Source organism: Pocillopora damicornis, chromosome 5, assembly GCF_964200805.1.
Source record: "Pocillopora damicornis chromosome 5, jaPocDami1.2, whole genome shotgun sequence".
In the NCBI taxonomy this organism is placed as follows: Eukaryota; Metazoa; Cnidaria; class Anthozoa; order Scleractinia; family Pocilloporidae; genus Pocillopora; species Pocillopora damicornis.
In genome coordinates, this window is record NC_142674.1 from 19,328,659 (window position 1) to 19,341,982 (window position 13,324).

The window sequence follows — 13,324 nt, forward strand, 5'->3', positions numbered from 1 at the left end:
CTTCGAGGCACACACTTATTCAAAATGTACGGGAGTACCCCCCTCCCCCGAAACGGGACAGTTCCTGTGACCTTAATGCAACATTGGTGAAATTTGGTATTTTTTTCAATTTTAGACTCAGAAGCATATACGGTAAAAACCCGCTAATAGGAACCTAATTTTTTCCAAGCAAGGCTAAGAAGGTTATTATAAAAGATGGTGCTTAACTGGAAAATTTGGCTACTCAGGTTCTTTAACAGGTTCTTGTTTTCAAATAGACTGCGAGCAGTCTCTTTTGCAGTGAAATCCCACTGGAACGAACGGGGAAAAAGCGGACGTGATCGACGAGCGATGAGGGGCGAGGCCATGATCTGCGAGCAGCAGGGGTGCCAGTCACAGCGAAAAGAGATCGCAGCTTGGCCGCTCACCGCTCGTCGATCGCACCCTCTGCTCGCAGTCTAGTTTTCAAAATAAATGAGTTGTTTGTCATTGGAGGGCGTGGCCTATTTTTGGTATTGTATGCATAATGTTAAAAATCCAAGCATATATTTACCAAGTTTACAAAGCTATCCAAGATAAACAGAACAAAACGCAACATTAATACATGGAACTGTGTTGTTGCTTTGACTGAATTTCTCAAAAAAAAGAACCTGTTTCAAAGTTGTAGGCTAAAACAGGTTCTCGTGTAAAAGGAGTTTTAATGCACAATTTTTGTCTAACATTTTCAGTTAATCTATTTTTTCTTGAAATCTAGGTTCTTAAAAAAGGTTTTTTTACTGTACCTGTAATAAATTCAAACATTGCAATAGTCTAGCACACTCGAGTTATTTTACGCGAGGTATTTTGAGCATTTGACGTCATTTTCCCTAATTCTCAACCAGGCTATAATTGGAACGAGATAAAGAAATGGCGACTGCAACTTCTCGGAAATAAAAATACAAATAAAAAAAAAAATTTCTGATGGTCGTAATGGATTGATATTTAGCAAGGTATTTTAGACAGTCATATTTTACACGAAGTTATAAAAAATGGATATGGATAGTTTGATCGTAGTAGCACTTTAAAAACATTACTTTCCCCATACACTTCTGGAGGTGGAAGTCTACGAGAAGTTTCCATTTACCCACTTTTTGTTTAGCAATTTATTAAAGCTTTGAATATCTATCATCTTGAGGCCTCCTTTATCGTAATCATTGATCATTTGTGTCCTTTTAAGTTTGTCCCCTTTGCTTTCCCAGAGAAAGTCATATAGCAGGGTATCGATTTCCTTAAGTGCACCCTGATGCGTTGGAAGAGAGGTTAAAACTTGTACAATTTGGGATACTGCCAAAGCTTTTATTATCGTGATTTTACCTAGAAGAGTAAGTCTCCTAGCAGACCAGCTGCTTAGGATGTTTTTTACTCTCTCAATTTTCTCTGAAAAAATGGCATCGCCAGAACACATCAGAACGCTTTAAAGGTAGTGCAAAATGCGATGGAAAATTTGGAGCTATGCGATGTTTGCAGAATTTTTAATCCAAATGGCAAGAGGATTATCTGGAGGCAAAGACAACTAGATATTCATTGCAGACTTGATTTTGTTTTAGTAAGTCAAACTACAGTACTTACCCGCTTATAAGAATTTGAGTTCTCAGTGCTAAATGTACTCGTAGGGTGTACTCATGTGAATTCTAATTCAAAACCAACATGTACATACTACTGTTTTTCATACATTATTTATACCAAATTTAGAGATTTTTATAGTTCATAAATGTTTAAGTTCACTACTTTTGAGAGTCATGTCTTTTATCTTTGCCTGAAGATCTTTAAGGTTTATTTTCTAAAACAGGAACCTGTTTCAAATTTAGGCTAAATAGGTTCCTATGTAAAGGGGGTCTAAATTGATATTTTTAGGCTAACAGGTTCGTGAATTCTAGGTTCTAATAAGCGGATTAGTACTGTATTTCCGATAGGTGGGTGCCACGGAGTTCCCTATTTAAGGATAAAAAAAATTGATACCGTTGTTAAGGCCCAAACCCCAAAAAGAAGCCCTATTCTAGGTAAAATAACAATAATGAAAAAACAAACAAACAACGGCTGACCTCGCACTGCAAAAAGAAGTCTTTATAAAATCGCTTTGCTTATGAGTTTAACCGCCTTGTTCAGTTTCAAAAGATCATTTACTTTTCGTTTAGCTGGGCAGTTACACACTGCAATTTTAGCTGATACAATTTAGGTGGATCCCATTACCGACATAAACTGGACAGTTAATATCGGTAACGTTGAACAAGCAATATAACGTTAAGGACCTGTTAGAGCTATAAGAGCTAAGGAATAATAATCATTTTAGGTATGTTGGATAAAGGGCAGCATGACATCAGGGATAAAGCATAAGCCGGGTAGTTTTAGGAATAATGGAAATACGTTAAGGTACAACATTAATAACACAAGAGCGACCAACTTTACGATGTATTTTTCCATTACCAAATCGGAACATATATCGAAAAAACCTCGCACTCTTTCTTAGCCTATTTTCTTCTGAGCGATATGGTCGGTAAGTGAACCTATACTTGGCCGATACTTGACCGATACTTGACCGATACTTGACCGATACTTGACCGATACTTGACCGCTACTTGACCGCTACTTGACCGATACTTGACCGATACTTGACCGCTACTTGACCGACACTTGACCGACACTTGACCGACACTTGACCGACACTTGACCGACACTTGACCGACACTTGACCGACACTTGACCGACACTTGACCGACACTTGACCGACACTTGACCGACACTTGACCGACACTTGACCGATACTTGACCGATACTTGACCGATACTTTACCGACACTTGACCGCTACTTGACCGATACTTGACCGATACTTGACCGCTACTTGACCGCTACTTGACCGCTACTTGACCGCTACTTGACCGATACTTGACCGATACTTGACCGATACTTCACCAGCAGTTGATCGCTACATATCGGCCGATGCATCGGCCGACAGTCGGTCGATATATCGGTAGACCATCGGTCGACTATCGGTCGACTATCGGTCGACTATCGACCGATAGTCGGTCGATTGTCGACCGATAGTCGGTCGATTGTCGACCGATAGTCGACCGATAGTCGACCGATAGTCGACCGATATATCGGTCGACTGTCGCCCGATATGTCGACCGAGTCCACCTATAGTACACATGATCCAAATAGTATTCCGTGTTTATCGAATTTCCGTTTGCAAAATTCGTCAAATTTAGCCGCTGGAATCCAAATCTTACTTCGTCTGCACAAGCCAAATTTCCCTGTTTTTCCCCTTTTCGCCTGACAGTAGCTCAAGATATATTTGCATTGTAACTCAATGATCTTTGTTTACACGGCTTTCTCCAGACTTTATCTGATAAGTTTACTGCCTCGGAACGAAAATACCTCAGAACGCACTTATGTGACTGCTGGTTTTTTTGCTTTTTTTTTTTTTAATCGTGAGTGAAATAAAAGATATGCAAACAAGAATTCCACAGGTTTTCTACTTTCGGAAAAGCACAGGATTATTTTCGTCCGCTTCTCATCAGTCCAGCCGCCAATGTTTACATAAGACAAAAATCTATAAGACTTTACGCGTTCCTATTGGTTAGCTTTGCAATTTGTTCATGAACTGAAAAAGTGACCCAACCGAATTTTTATTATGGTATGCCATGGTAGGCATCCCACGGAATAAGATTCGTTACATTGTAAAACTTAGCAGCTCGTGCGTCCTCTAAGGACCCGCTCCCGCAGGTTCAACAAGTCAAATGTTCGTTGTCAGTTAACATGTAGATCTGACTGAGTAAACATCTCAGTTTCTTATCCTGGTTGTCCCTCCTGTTATTTCAGACATTATAATACTTATTGCCTTCCCATGCTTTCCCTTTTGTCAGAAAAAACATAGCACTTATCATATTTTCCTTTTTTGTGACTGTCTGATTGGTTATCTCAACTCCATATTTTGCACATAATAATATACATGAAAAAATTACCCAGTTCTGATAGGTTAAGATAAATGCAGTTTTCAGGTAATTCAGTTCAGAAGAAAGTTAACTCAGTGCAGAAGAGGGTTAATTCAGTGCAAAGAAAGTAACAAATCAGACATTCTGATTGGTCAATAATCAGAGAAACTCACAGATAGCCAATCAAATAAGAGCCTTGGATGTCGCAACAAAATTTGAAAATTTGCGAGTGAAACAAAATAGAATAAATATAACCCATTCGTTAGCTGCCAATGAGTTTGTCACAAATATCAAATGAGGAGAACAATTAAGAACTGTTGTAAACATTTATTCAAAATATCTTCACCGCTGAATTTTCCCCGAGAAAATTCCCAATCAACCGACTACAAATGGTAATGATTTTCGTCGGGTGGTGGTGACTGTAAAGTCAAAGAAATCCGCAAGAAGGCGAGTACATTCACAAGCAATCAACGTATGAGTGCACCTTTATGACCTTTTGGTTCCACAGAATGTTTTTGGCTCATTCTTGGCTGACTGCGGTAACCACTTGTTTTGAACAGACCAGTACATTGGAACGTGAATCACTTGTACGTGGTCTTTGCAACATCGGTTGACTGGAAATAACTAAGAAAATTCGGCGGCGATGATGTCTTGCAATAAATGTTCACGACCGTTCTTAATTGTTCTCCTCATTTGATATTTGTGACAAACTCATTGGCTAATGAGAGGAACAATCAAGAACCGCTGAATTCCAATACATCTTCGCCGCTGAGTTTTCCCTGTGAACATTCCAAATCAACCGACGCTACAAATAGCAATGATTTTCGTCAGGTGGTGGTGACTGTAAGGTCCCAAAAATCAACAAAAAGGCGAATACATTCACAAGCACTTCACGTATGTGTGCACATTCATGACCTTTTGGTTCCACAGAATGTTTTTAGCTCATTCTTGGCTAACCGCTGTGATCACTTGTTTAAAACAGTCCAGTACATTTGAACGTGGATCACTCTTGCGTGGTCAAGAGATTGTTACACGCATGACATATTTCGCTGATTTTTGTGACTTTAAAGTCGCCAGCATCCGACAAAAATAATTACCCTTTGCAACATCGGTTGACTGGGAATCACTGAGAAAATTCGGCGGCGATGATGTCTTGCAATAAATGTTCACGACCGTTCTTAATTGTTCTTCTTGTTTGATATTTGTGACAAAGTCATTGGCACATAACGAATGGGTTATTCGAATTTATTCTATTTCTGTCATAAACCTATTAGACCTTGAAAAAATCTTTCGAAATGTTCGGGAAGACTCATAAACATTTGTCCTAACAGGACTGAAGCTTTAAATCTCTATTATAAGTTTCTTACCAAACTCCCGTCAAGTGAGTTTATGTCAAATGAGTTGTATGAAACTGTGCAGGGCTTTAACTCAAAGTTAGTCAATTTAAATACTTTGAAAAACTTTTCACTTGTTTTTCTTCTTCAGAAGCAGTGACTTTTGAACGCAGGCTTCCCTTTCGTCTGTCGCTAACATTTCATGATGATCTAAGCGGAGACTGCTATAAATGATGAAGTTTCGATATTCAATTCAGGTATGTCAAAGTAGCCACGATTCAACAAAAATTCGTCTTGAGAAGACATGGAATCAAGCTTAACGTCATTTCTCTTATGCAGTAGTTTTTCTCTTATTATTTTTTTTGCAGTGCAAGTAGTGCAGTTTGAATTATATAAACGGAATTAAATCAGCTTTTAAAGACCGTTATTTAACTATGTGCTACACAAAATAATTGATTGAAAATCTGGCTGCTGCAAGACGCTCTAAATCACTCTTAAGTTCAATTCTCTTGAACTGAAATTAAATTCTTTCTGAAAGATTCATGTCTCCTCAGAGAAGAATTTATCATTTCAGATTCTTCGTCCCCAGAGGAGAATTATATATTATAATTCTTATAATTCTAAGAAGAAATCTTAGAATCTGGTTCTTGAGGAAAGAAATGTGGGTCTTCTCCCAAGGTTAAGAATTCTTATAAGAAGAATCTCATGTATATCTGATTCTTGTTAAAATAATGCTAGTTTTCTCCCACAAGAGCAAAATTCTTTTGCCAAGAACCAGTTAATGGGGTATTCTCCTGAAAAGAAACACTGCTCTCCTCCCAAGATGATATCCATTTAAGGAAAGAATTGTGGGTCTTCTCCCAAGGTTAAGAATTCTTATAAGAAGAATCTCATGTATATCTGATTCTTGTTAAAATGATACTAGTTTTTCCCACAAGAGCAAAATTCTTTTGCCAAGAACCAGTTAATGGGGTATTCTCCTGAAAAGAAACACTGCTCTCCTCCCAAGATGATATCCATTTAAGGAAAGAATTGTGGGTCTTCTCCCGAGGTTAAGAATTCTTATAAGAAGAATCTCATGTATATCTGATTCTTGTAAGAATACTAGCTTTTCTCGCAGGAACAATTTAAATTATTTTGTCAAGAACCAGTTAATGAGGTATTCTTCTAATTAAAAAAAAAACATTGCCCTCCTCCCACGATGATATCCATTCAAGGAAAGAATTGTAGGTCTTCTCCAAGGTTGAGAAGGATCTTGTGTATGTCTGATATGATATGTCTGATTCTGAAGAATGCTAGTTTTTTTCCCACATGAACAAAATTCTTTTGCCATCAGTTAATGAGGTATTCTTCTAAGACGAAACACTGCTCTGCTCTCAGGATGATATCAATTTATGCAGAATCTTATTTTTTTAAAGCAAGCATATCAGAAGAATCATTGCTCATCCCTGAAGACGCAATATTTGTTTGAGTAGAATGTTAGTTTCTAAGTCTTCTCATGAGAATTATTTCCCTTTACCCAAGAAAGAATATTCGTTTTTGAATCCATAGTTCTTCTCCAGAGATTGCAATTTGTTTGTGTGAAGAATCACATTCAAAAGCATTCTTGCTTATAAAGTTTTTGGGCTCTTTTGAGGTCTGAATATTCTATTGAGAATATTCCTCATGAGAGTTTTTGTCCTTCACCCAAGAATGAATATTCGTTTTTAAGTTGATCGCTCTTCACAAGAAATTGACTTTGCTTGTGTGAAGAATCACATTCAGAAGCAATCTTGCTGATAAGGTCTTTGTGCTCTTCTGAGGTCTAAATATTCTACTTAGAAGAATCTTACGCCTTAACTGGGTTTTGTTGAGTTATTGAAAGGGTTGATTTTTCTCTAACACAGTAAATTACACTGAATTTCAATTTATTTGGTTTTATTTGTTTTTACATACAATCAATAGAATCTAAAACTAACTCACATATTTATAATGTATGCATCGAGTTATCAATGAACAACTATATCAACATTCACATTCTTGAAAAAATTCACATTATCGAAAACATTCACTGTTTATCATCTCATTTTTGTATCTTTCAATAATATCATGTCACTTTTAAATTATACCCCATTTTGATTATTTTTCAACATACAATTCACAAAAAACATAATTAACTTACATAATCACAACTATATCAACATTCATTGCATTATCAACAACTTTCAATTTTTATCTACATATCTCATTCTTTATGTTTTAGTTACATAAATCATTCCCTGATCGTACCCCATACCATTCATTACTTTTACAATCTGCAACAAAGCAGTAGTTGTACATCAGTGAAATAATAACAGGCCCATTGCAACCCCTTGTCCTTTCCTATGATCCCTTCTCTAGCTGAGCAATCCAGTACTTCTCTGTTCACAGACATGATTGAAAGGGGAAGGGGAATGCTAAATTTTAAATCCTGCAAAAATAGCTTAATTTTGCTGCAAATTGAAGTCTTCAAGGGCATAATTCGGTCCCCATTCAGTTGTAACTTATTCTAACCTCGAGCTCTGCAAATGAAATTAAATTTGTTAGTCCTGCAACAGTAGAGTATGAACAGGGTTCAATCAGTTCCTGAACAGCTTTGTTAACAATGAAAGTTAAGTCCGATCAAGCAGGATTCAGTTTCTTGGACCTCATCTTATCGATGGAAGCTTCCGTCGACCGATCGACACTGAATTATTAAAGTGATCTAGCAAGAGGACGGGAACGTCATTTCAGAACGGGAAAGCGCGTGGAAGTCTGGACACATCTCTATTTCGACATTTCTTTAATCCTATATGAAAACTCTAAGAATAGGACGCTGTTGATTTTATCATGAATCATTTCATCAATAAATTAAACTTGCTTCATGTTGAAGTTTATCAAAATGAAATGTCACGACGCTTACCTATTGTATTATTCAGAGTTATTTGTTGTTACTGTCGTTTTTACCGTGATTGAAAACTTTTCTGCGAATTGAAGCCAGAGATGAAAAAAAATTGAGAATAGCTCAGGTATGCACTTTTTTATGTTTAAAATTTTGATCAGCGCCGGTGAAAACTAAGACAAGAAAGTCATGCTCTCGCTTCGAAATAAAATGACAACCAACTATTAATTTGATTCAGTCTTGAACGACTTCATTCGTTTAAAAAAATTAAATTAAACAAAAACGAAAAAAATAAATGAGTAAAACAGGAAAGAAGTCTCATTCCTAAGTCAAACCGTTTCGTTGGTGACTAGTTTGAGTTAATTTCATTCTTTCACGGATAAATAGGAACTCATCGCAAACAACTCTATCATTGGGTCGCTTGGTTTCTACATGGTTTTGCCATAACTCCTGATAATTCCGTTCAAAATCCACTTCAACTCTAAGAAGGTGGTGCTCAAAAGAGATGTACTGTCATAATTGAGAAGAATATTCAGTAAACAAGGGGAAAAACGACGACGATTTCCAAATTATCCTTTACAACATTATAAACAAAAACGAGTAGTGCTGAAATCTGGCAGCACGAAACGAAATGACAGCGACACAAATCATAGAAAAAAAACTATTTAGTGGGCTTAAAAATTTGATAGATGAATCAGCAGACTCGAGACTAAACTGGAATGGAATAGTTTGGACGTTTAATCGCCCATGTGGATTCATATTAACAACTTACTTGCCGTATCTACAACTATCCTCTGTTTGACCTTGTTACATAACTCTCAAAGAAGATAATTACGTTGTCCTTAGAGTGGTCTGTAAAACCAACAATTCAAAGGTGATGGTGATCTTTAGAAAGCCGAGGTGAGGATTCTCGTTGCAACGATTGCTAAATCACTTTTCAACACAACGCGACGGCGTTTTCGGCCCATTTTAGTCAGTTTCTTATCGGCATTTCTGCTGCGCGCGCCGTTCTGAAATGACGTTCCTGTCCTCTCCTGATACTCCGAATATTCCATTGAATCACTCTATATGAACACAGATTCCAATGCCCTCCTAACGTTCAAGTTGACCTTGGAGCGGTAGGCAGTATTGGCCGCTGAAATCTCCTTCCTCATATGAGATCAAAACAAGGCAACGACAACCTATTATTTGGCGCACTTTTTCGGAAGCCGTTAAAAACGTTGATTGAGCCCGCGCAACCGAAATCGGATATAGGACGGTTACCAAGCGCTTAACATCGACCGCGTTTCCCTTTTTAGCTCGCACAACAGATTCCGATGACAAAAATTTAAGTACTATTTTAGAACTGTTCAAACCTCCAGATAATCTTTCGCTTCCAAAGTTATTTATTTTGGTGTTATGAATGTTCACACGAAAATTTAATGTAATTTATCGCAGCTACGACATCATATTTCGTTTTCCTAGGGAATCGTTCATGCACCTAATCCACCGCTGTATTATAGCAAAGTTTTATCATACTTTATCCGATAATTTGGTCCATAATTATCAAAGTTACTAGCAATAAAAGTTAACTTAATAAAATTTTGGTTATGAGAGATTCTGCCACTTATCTAATGAATTCTGAAATTTCGATTCTTTTCATAAGATCTGCAATTAAACATTCTTTCCAGAAGAACCTTCCACTTTATTGCTTGCCAAAGACAGTCCTCGTTTTGAGAAAAAGAATTCCGGATTCTTGTGGCACGAGTTACTGAAATTGCGATTCTCTTAAAATAGTCCCGTACATTTGAACGTGGATCTCTCTTGCGTGGTCACGAGAATGTTACACGCATGACATATTTCGCTGATTTTTGTGACTTTAAAGTCGCCAGCATCCGACAAAAATAATTACCCTTTGCAACATCGGTTGACTGGGAATCACTGAGAAAATTCGGCGGCGATGATGTCTTGCAATAAATGTTCACGACCGTTCTTAATTGTTCTTCTCGTTTGATATTTGTGACAAAGTCATTGGCACATAACGAATGGGTTATACGAATTTATTCTTTTTTCTGTCATAAACCTATTAGACCTTGAAAGGATCTTTCGAAATGTTCGGGCAAGACTCATAAAAATTTGTCCAAACAGGGCTGAAGCTTTAAATCTCGATTATAAGTTTCTTACCAAACTCTATTCTCCCGTCAAGTGAGTTTATGTCAAATCAGTTGTATGAAATTCTGCAGGGCTTTAACTCAAAGTTGGTAGATTTAAATACTTTTAAAAACTTTTCACTTGTTTTTTCTTCTCCTTTATTTTAGGGTTTTATAAGCAATGGCGTTTCAGTGTTGGCTTCTCTTTCGTCTGTCGTTAACATTTCACGATGATCTGCATGAGTGAAGACTGCTTTAAATGATGAAGTTTCGATATTCAAATCAGGTATGTCAAAATAGCCACAATTCGACAAAGATTCGTATTGAGAAGACGTGAAATCAAGCTTAACGTCATTTCTCTTATGCAGTAGTTTTCTTCTTATTTTTTGTGCAGTGCCGACTAGTGCAGTTTGAATTAGATAAACACGAGTAATTCAGCTTTTGAAGACCGTTATTTAACTATGTGCAATACAAAATAATTGATTGAAATCTTGTTTTTGCAAGATCTAGATGAAGTTTAGTTCTTCTCGATATTCAAAGGTTTTTTCTTTGGGAAATGATTTAGCGCGATTCAATAACATTTTAAAGTTGGATAAAATTCGCCGATTCGACAGTGCCGTCAATTAGCCGAAAATGTACAAATACATACGCAAACCCAGTTGTTTCGCATTTTACGTCCAATATACAGCTTATTTAACATAATATCTTCTTACCTTCCATGTTGCTGTTTTGAAGAAGAGGGCTACAGTCTTGAAATTGTTACATCGTTCACATCAAAGCAAAATAACTTGGCAGGATAGTTAACGCCTCCTGATCATGCCCTTACAAAGCGTGTTTCGGGGTTTTTAATTTGAGGTTTCTCTATTCCTATTTCGTTGAAAAGGAATAAGAGATCTTTGCTTAAATATTAGTATTCAACCAAACTGCGAAACAAATGTAGGCGGAACGTTGCTAGTCTCGCGCGTGCGGAACAACGTTACTTAATTCAAAATGAGGTCTACCGAAAGCGACCACTCCGTAAAAATAGGAACAAGACTTTTGCACTACGTTTGTAACACCGTTGTCATCACTTTCAAATTAAAGCGACAACTTGTGCGGCTCCTCACCTTTTCGCTGGCCTCTAAAGCGTAAGGCTTATAAAATTGTTTTTCCGCATGGGGCTTGATCGTGTGCCACGTAAACGTCATGAACATAACTTTCGGCAAAAAATTATATCCCTTAGACCCGACGTCCTTCTATCTGCAGTCTTCCTAGTGCTTTTGAACTTTTCGATCGTAAACTTCGGGAAAAAAAAACTCAAATTTTTCGTCAAAACTAAGTGATTTTCATCACTGGAGATACTAGCGCCATTTTGGATGGCATATTTGTGAACTTGTTTACCCAAAAAAAACCACGTGACCTGAACGCGAAGAGCGTTTGAAGAGAAATTGCGTGGAGACAGGTGCGCAAACCAGCAATTTTAAGATTGAGCGCTAGTCGATAATATCTTTTTCTATTTCGGCCATGAATTCCTCCCGTTGTTACTGGTGCGTGGAAAGTTCCATTTGTCTGAAGCGGGTAGATAAGGGAGTACATCATTGACAAGCATTTCCACCGAACAAATGTTGGTAATGTTCCCCTATTTTATCCACACATTTCTGTACGGATGGTCTTTGAAACATTCAAGGCCAAGCTTCGGGTAGGTATGTTGAAAAAAGAACCTGTTTATCCATCGGAAAGACTGATTAATTATCGCACCTTTGATTTGAAATAGGCATTTTTTCAATTTTACGTCCATAGGTAATCATCGAGCATCGTGAAACCTGATATGCTCTAAATGCTTTACTTTTAGTCGTCGTCACAATTCTCACGGTGGTAATAACAATGTTTCCGGATGGAAGCCACAACTAAAGATCTCTCATTGAGAACGAAGTTTATCGAAATTAAATCCATAGTTCTGGTAAAATTGAACGAAGAATGATCTATTTCAGTTATGAAATGGAAAAGCCAGTCAGAATGTCGAAGCTCAATCGATGTAAATGCGTGAGATAAATAGTTGAGTCAAATTGAGGCTAAATTCACAAACAAAAATGTACCTCGCTGTACACGATGAAGCAAAGGTAGGAATCATCCACTACATAGCAGAATATTACGAAGAGAATTTCAATCTGAGCAGTATTTTAATTCCTTCTGCTCATGCTAAGCCTGCCTGCACGGTTTAACTCAGAGTTGGTCAATTTATATACGTTTTCGCTTGTTTTTATTCTTTAATTTAGGATTTCAGAAGCAGTGACGTTTCAACGCCGGCTTCTCTTTCGTCTGTCGTTAACATTTCTCAATGATCTGAGTGAAGACTGCTTTAAATGATGAAGTTTCGATATTCAGTTCAGGTATGTCAAAGTGTATTTCAAGGAATATTTCACTTTCAGATTTTGTATTAGAGACCCACTATGCCAATCTATTTCAGTTTGTAAACTATTGCAAATTGTGAACTATGATGGTTAAGTTCGGTCTTCAGTTCAATTCTATTGAACAGAACCAGTTAATGGGGTATTCTTCTGAAAAGAAACACTGCTCTCCTCCCAAGATGATATCCGTTTAAAGAAAGAATTGTGGGTCTTCTCCCAAGGTTAATAATTTCTATGAGAAGAATCTCATGTATGTCTGATTCTGGTTAAAAGAATACTAGTTTTTTCCCAAAATTATTTAGCCAAGAACCAGGTAATGAGGTATTCTACTGAGAAACACTGCTCTCCTCTCAAGGTGATATCCATTTAATTGAGCAGAATCTCATTTTTTAAGCAAGCTTATCAGAAGAATTACTGCTCCCCCCTGAAGATGCAATATTAGTTTGAGAAGAATGTTAGTTTCTGAGTCCTCTCGTGAGAATTTTTGTCCCTCATCCGAGAATGAATATTCGTTTTTAAATCGACAGTACTTCTCCAGAGATTGAAATTTGCTTGTGTGAAGAATCACATTCAAAAGCGTTCTTACATTTGTGCTCCTTTGAGTTCTGCATATTCTATTGAGAA

The 13,324-nt window shown here is 37.2% G+C and overlaps 2 long non-coding RNA genes across 3 annotated transcripts in view; one reads left to right on the plus strand and one right to left on the minus strand.

Annotated features, from left to right (window-relative positions):
* Positions 1 to 7,200: 7,200 nt before the first annotated feature.
* On the minus strand, positions 7,201 to 11,682 carry LOC149045851 (uncharacterized). The gene is made up of 3 exons (XR_016186858.1): positions 11,420 to 11,682; positions 11,027 to 11,180; positions 7,201 to 7,825 (listed from the first exon to the last, which is right to left on the minus strand). It is a non-coding gene; the product is annotated as an uncharacterized LOC149045851 (long non-coding RNA).
* A 68-nt stretch (positions 11,683 to 11,750) lies between these two features.
* LOC149045852 (uncharacterized) overlaps positions 11,751 to 13,324 on the plus strand; it is a 29,919-nt gene continuing 28,345 nt past the window's right edge. Inside the window, exons 1-2 of one of the 2 annotated variants that reach the window (XR_016186856.1) lie at positions 11,751 to 11,995; positions 12,569 to 12,682. This is a non-coding gene — a long non-coding RNA (uncharacterized LOC149045852). The remainder of the gene's footprint in view (positions 11,996 to 12,568; positions 12,683 to 13,324) is intronic. The other variant, XR_016186857.1, reaches the window with a different exon arrangement.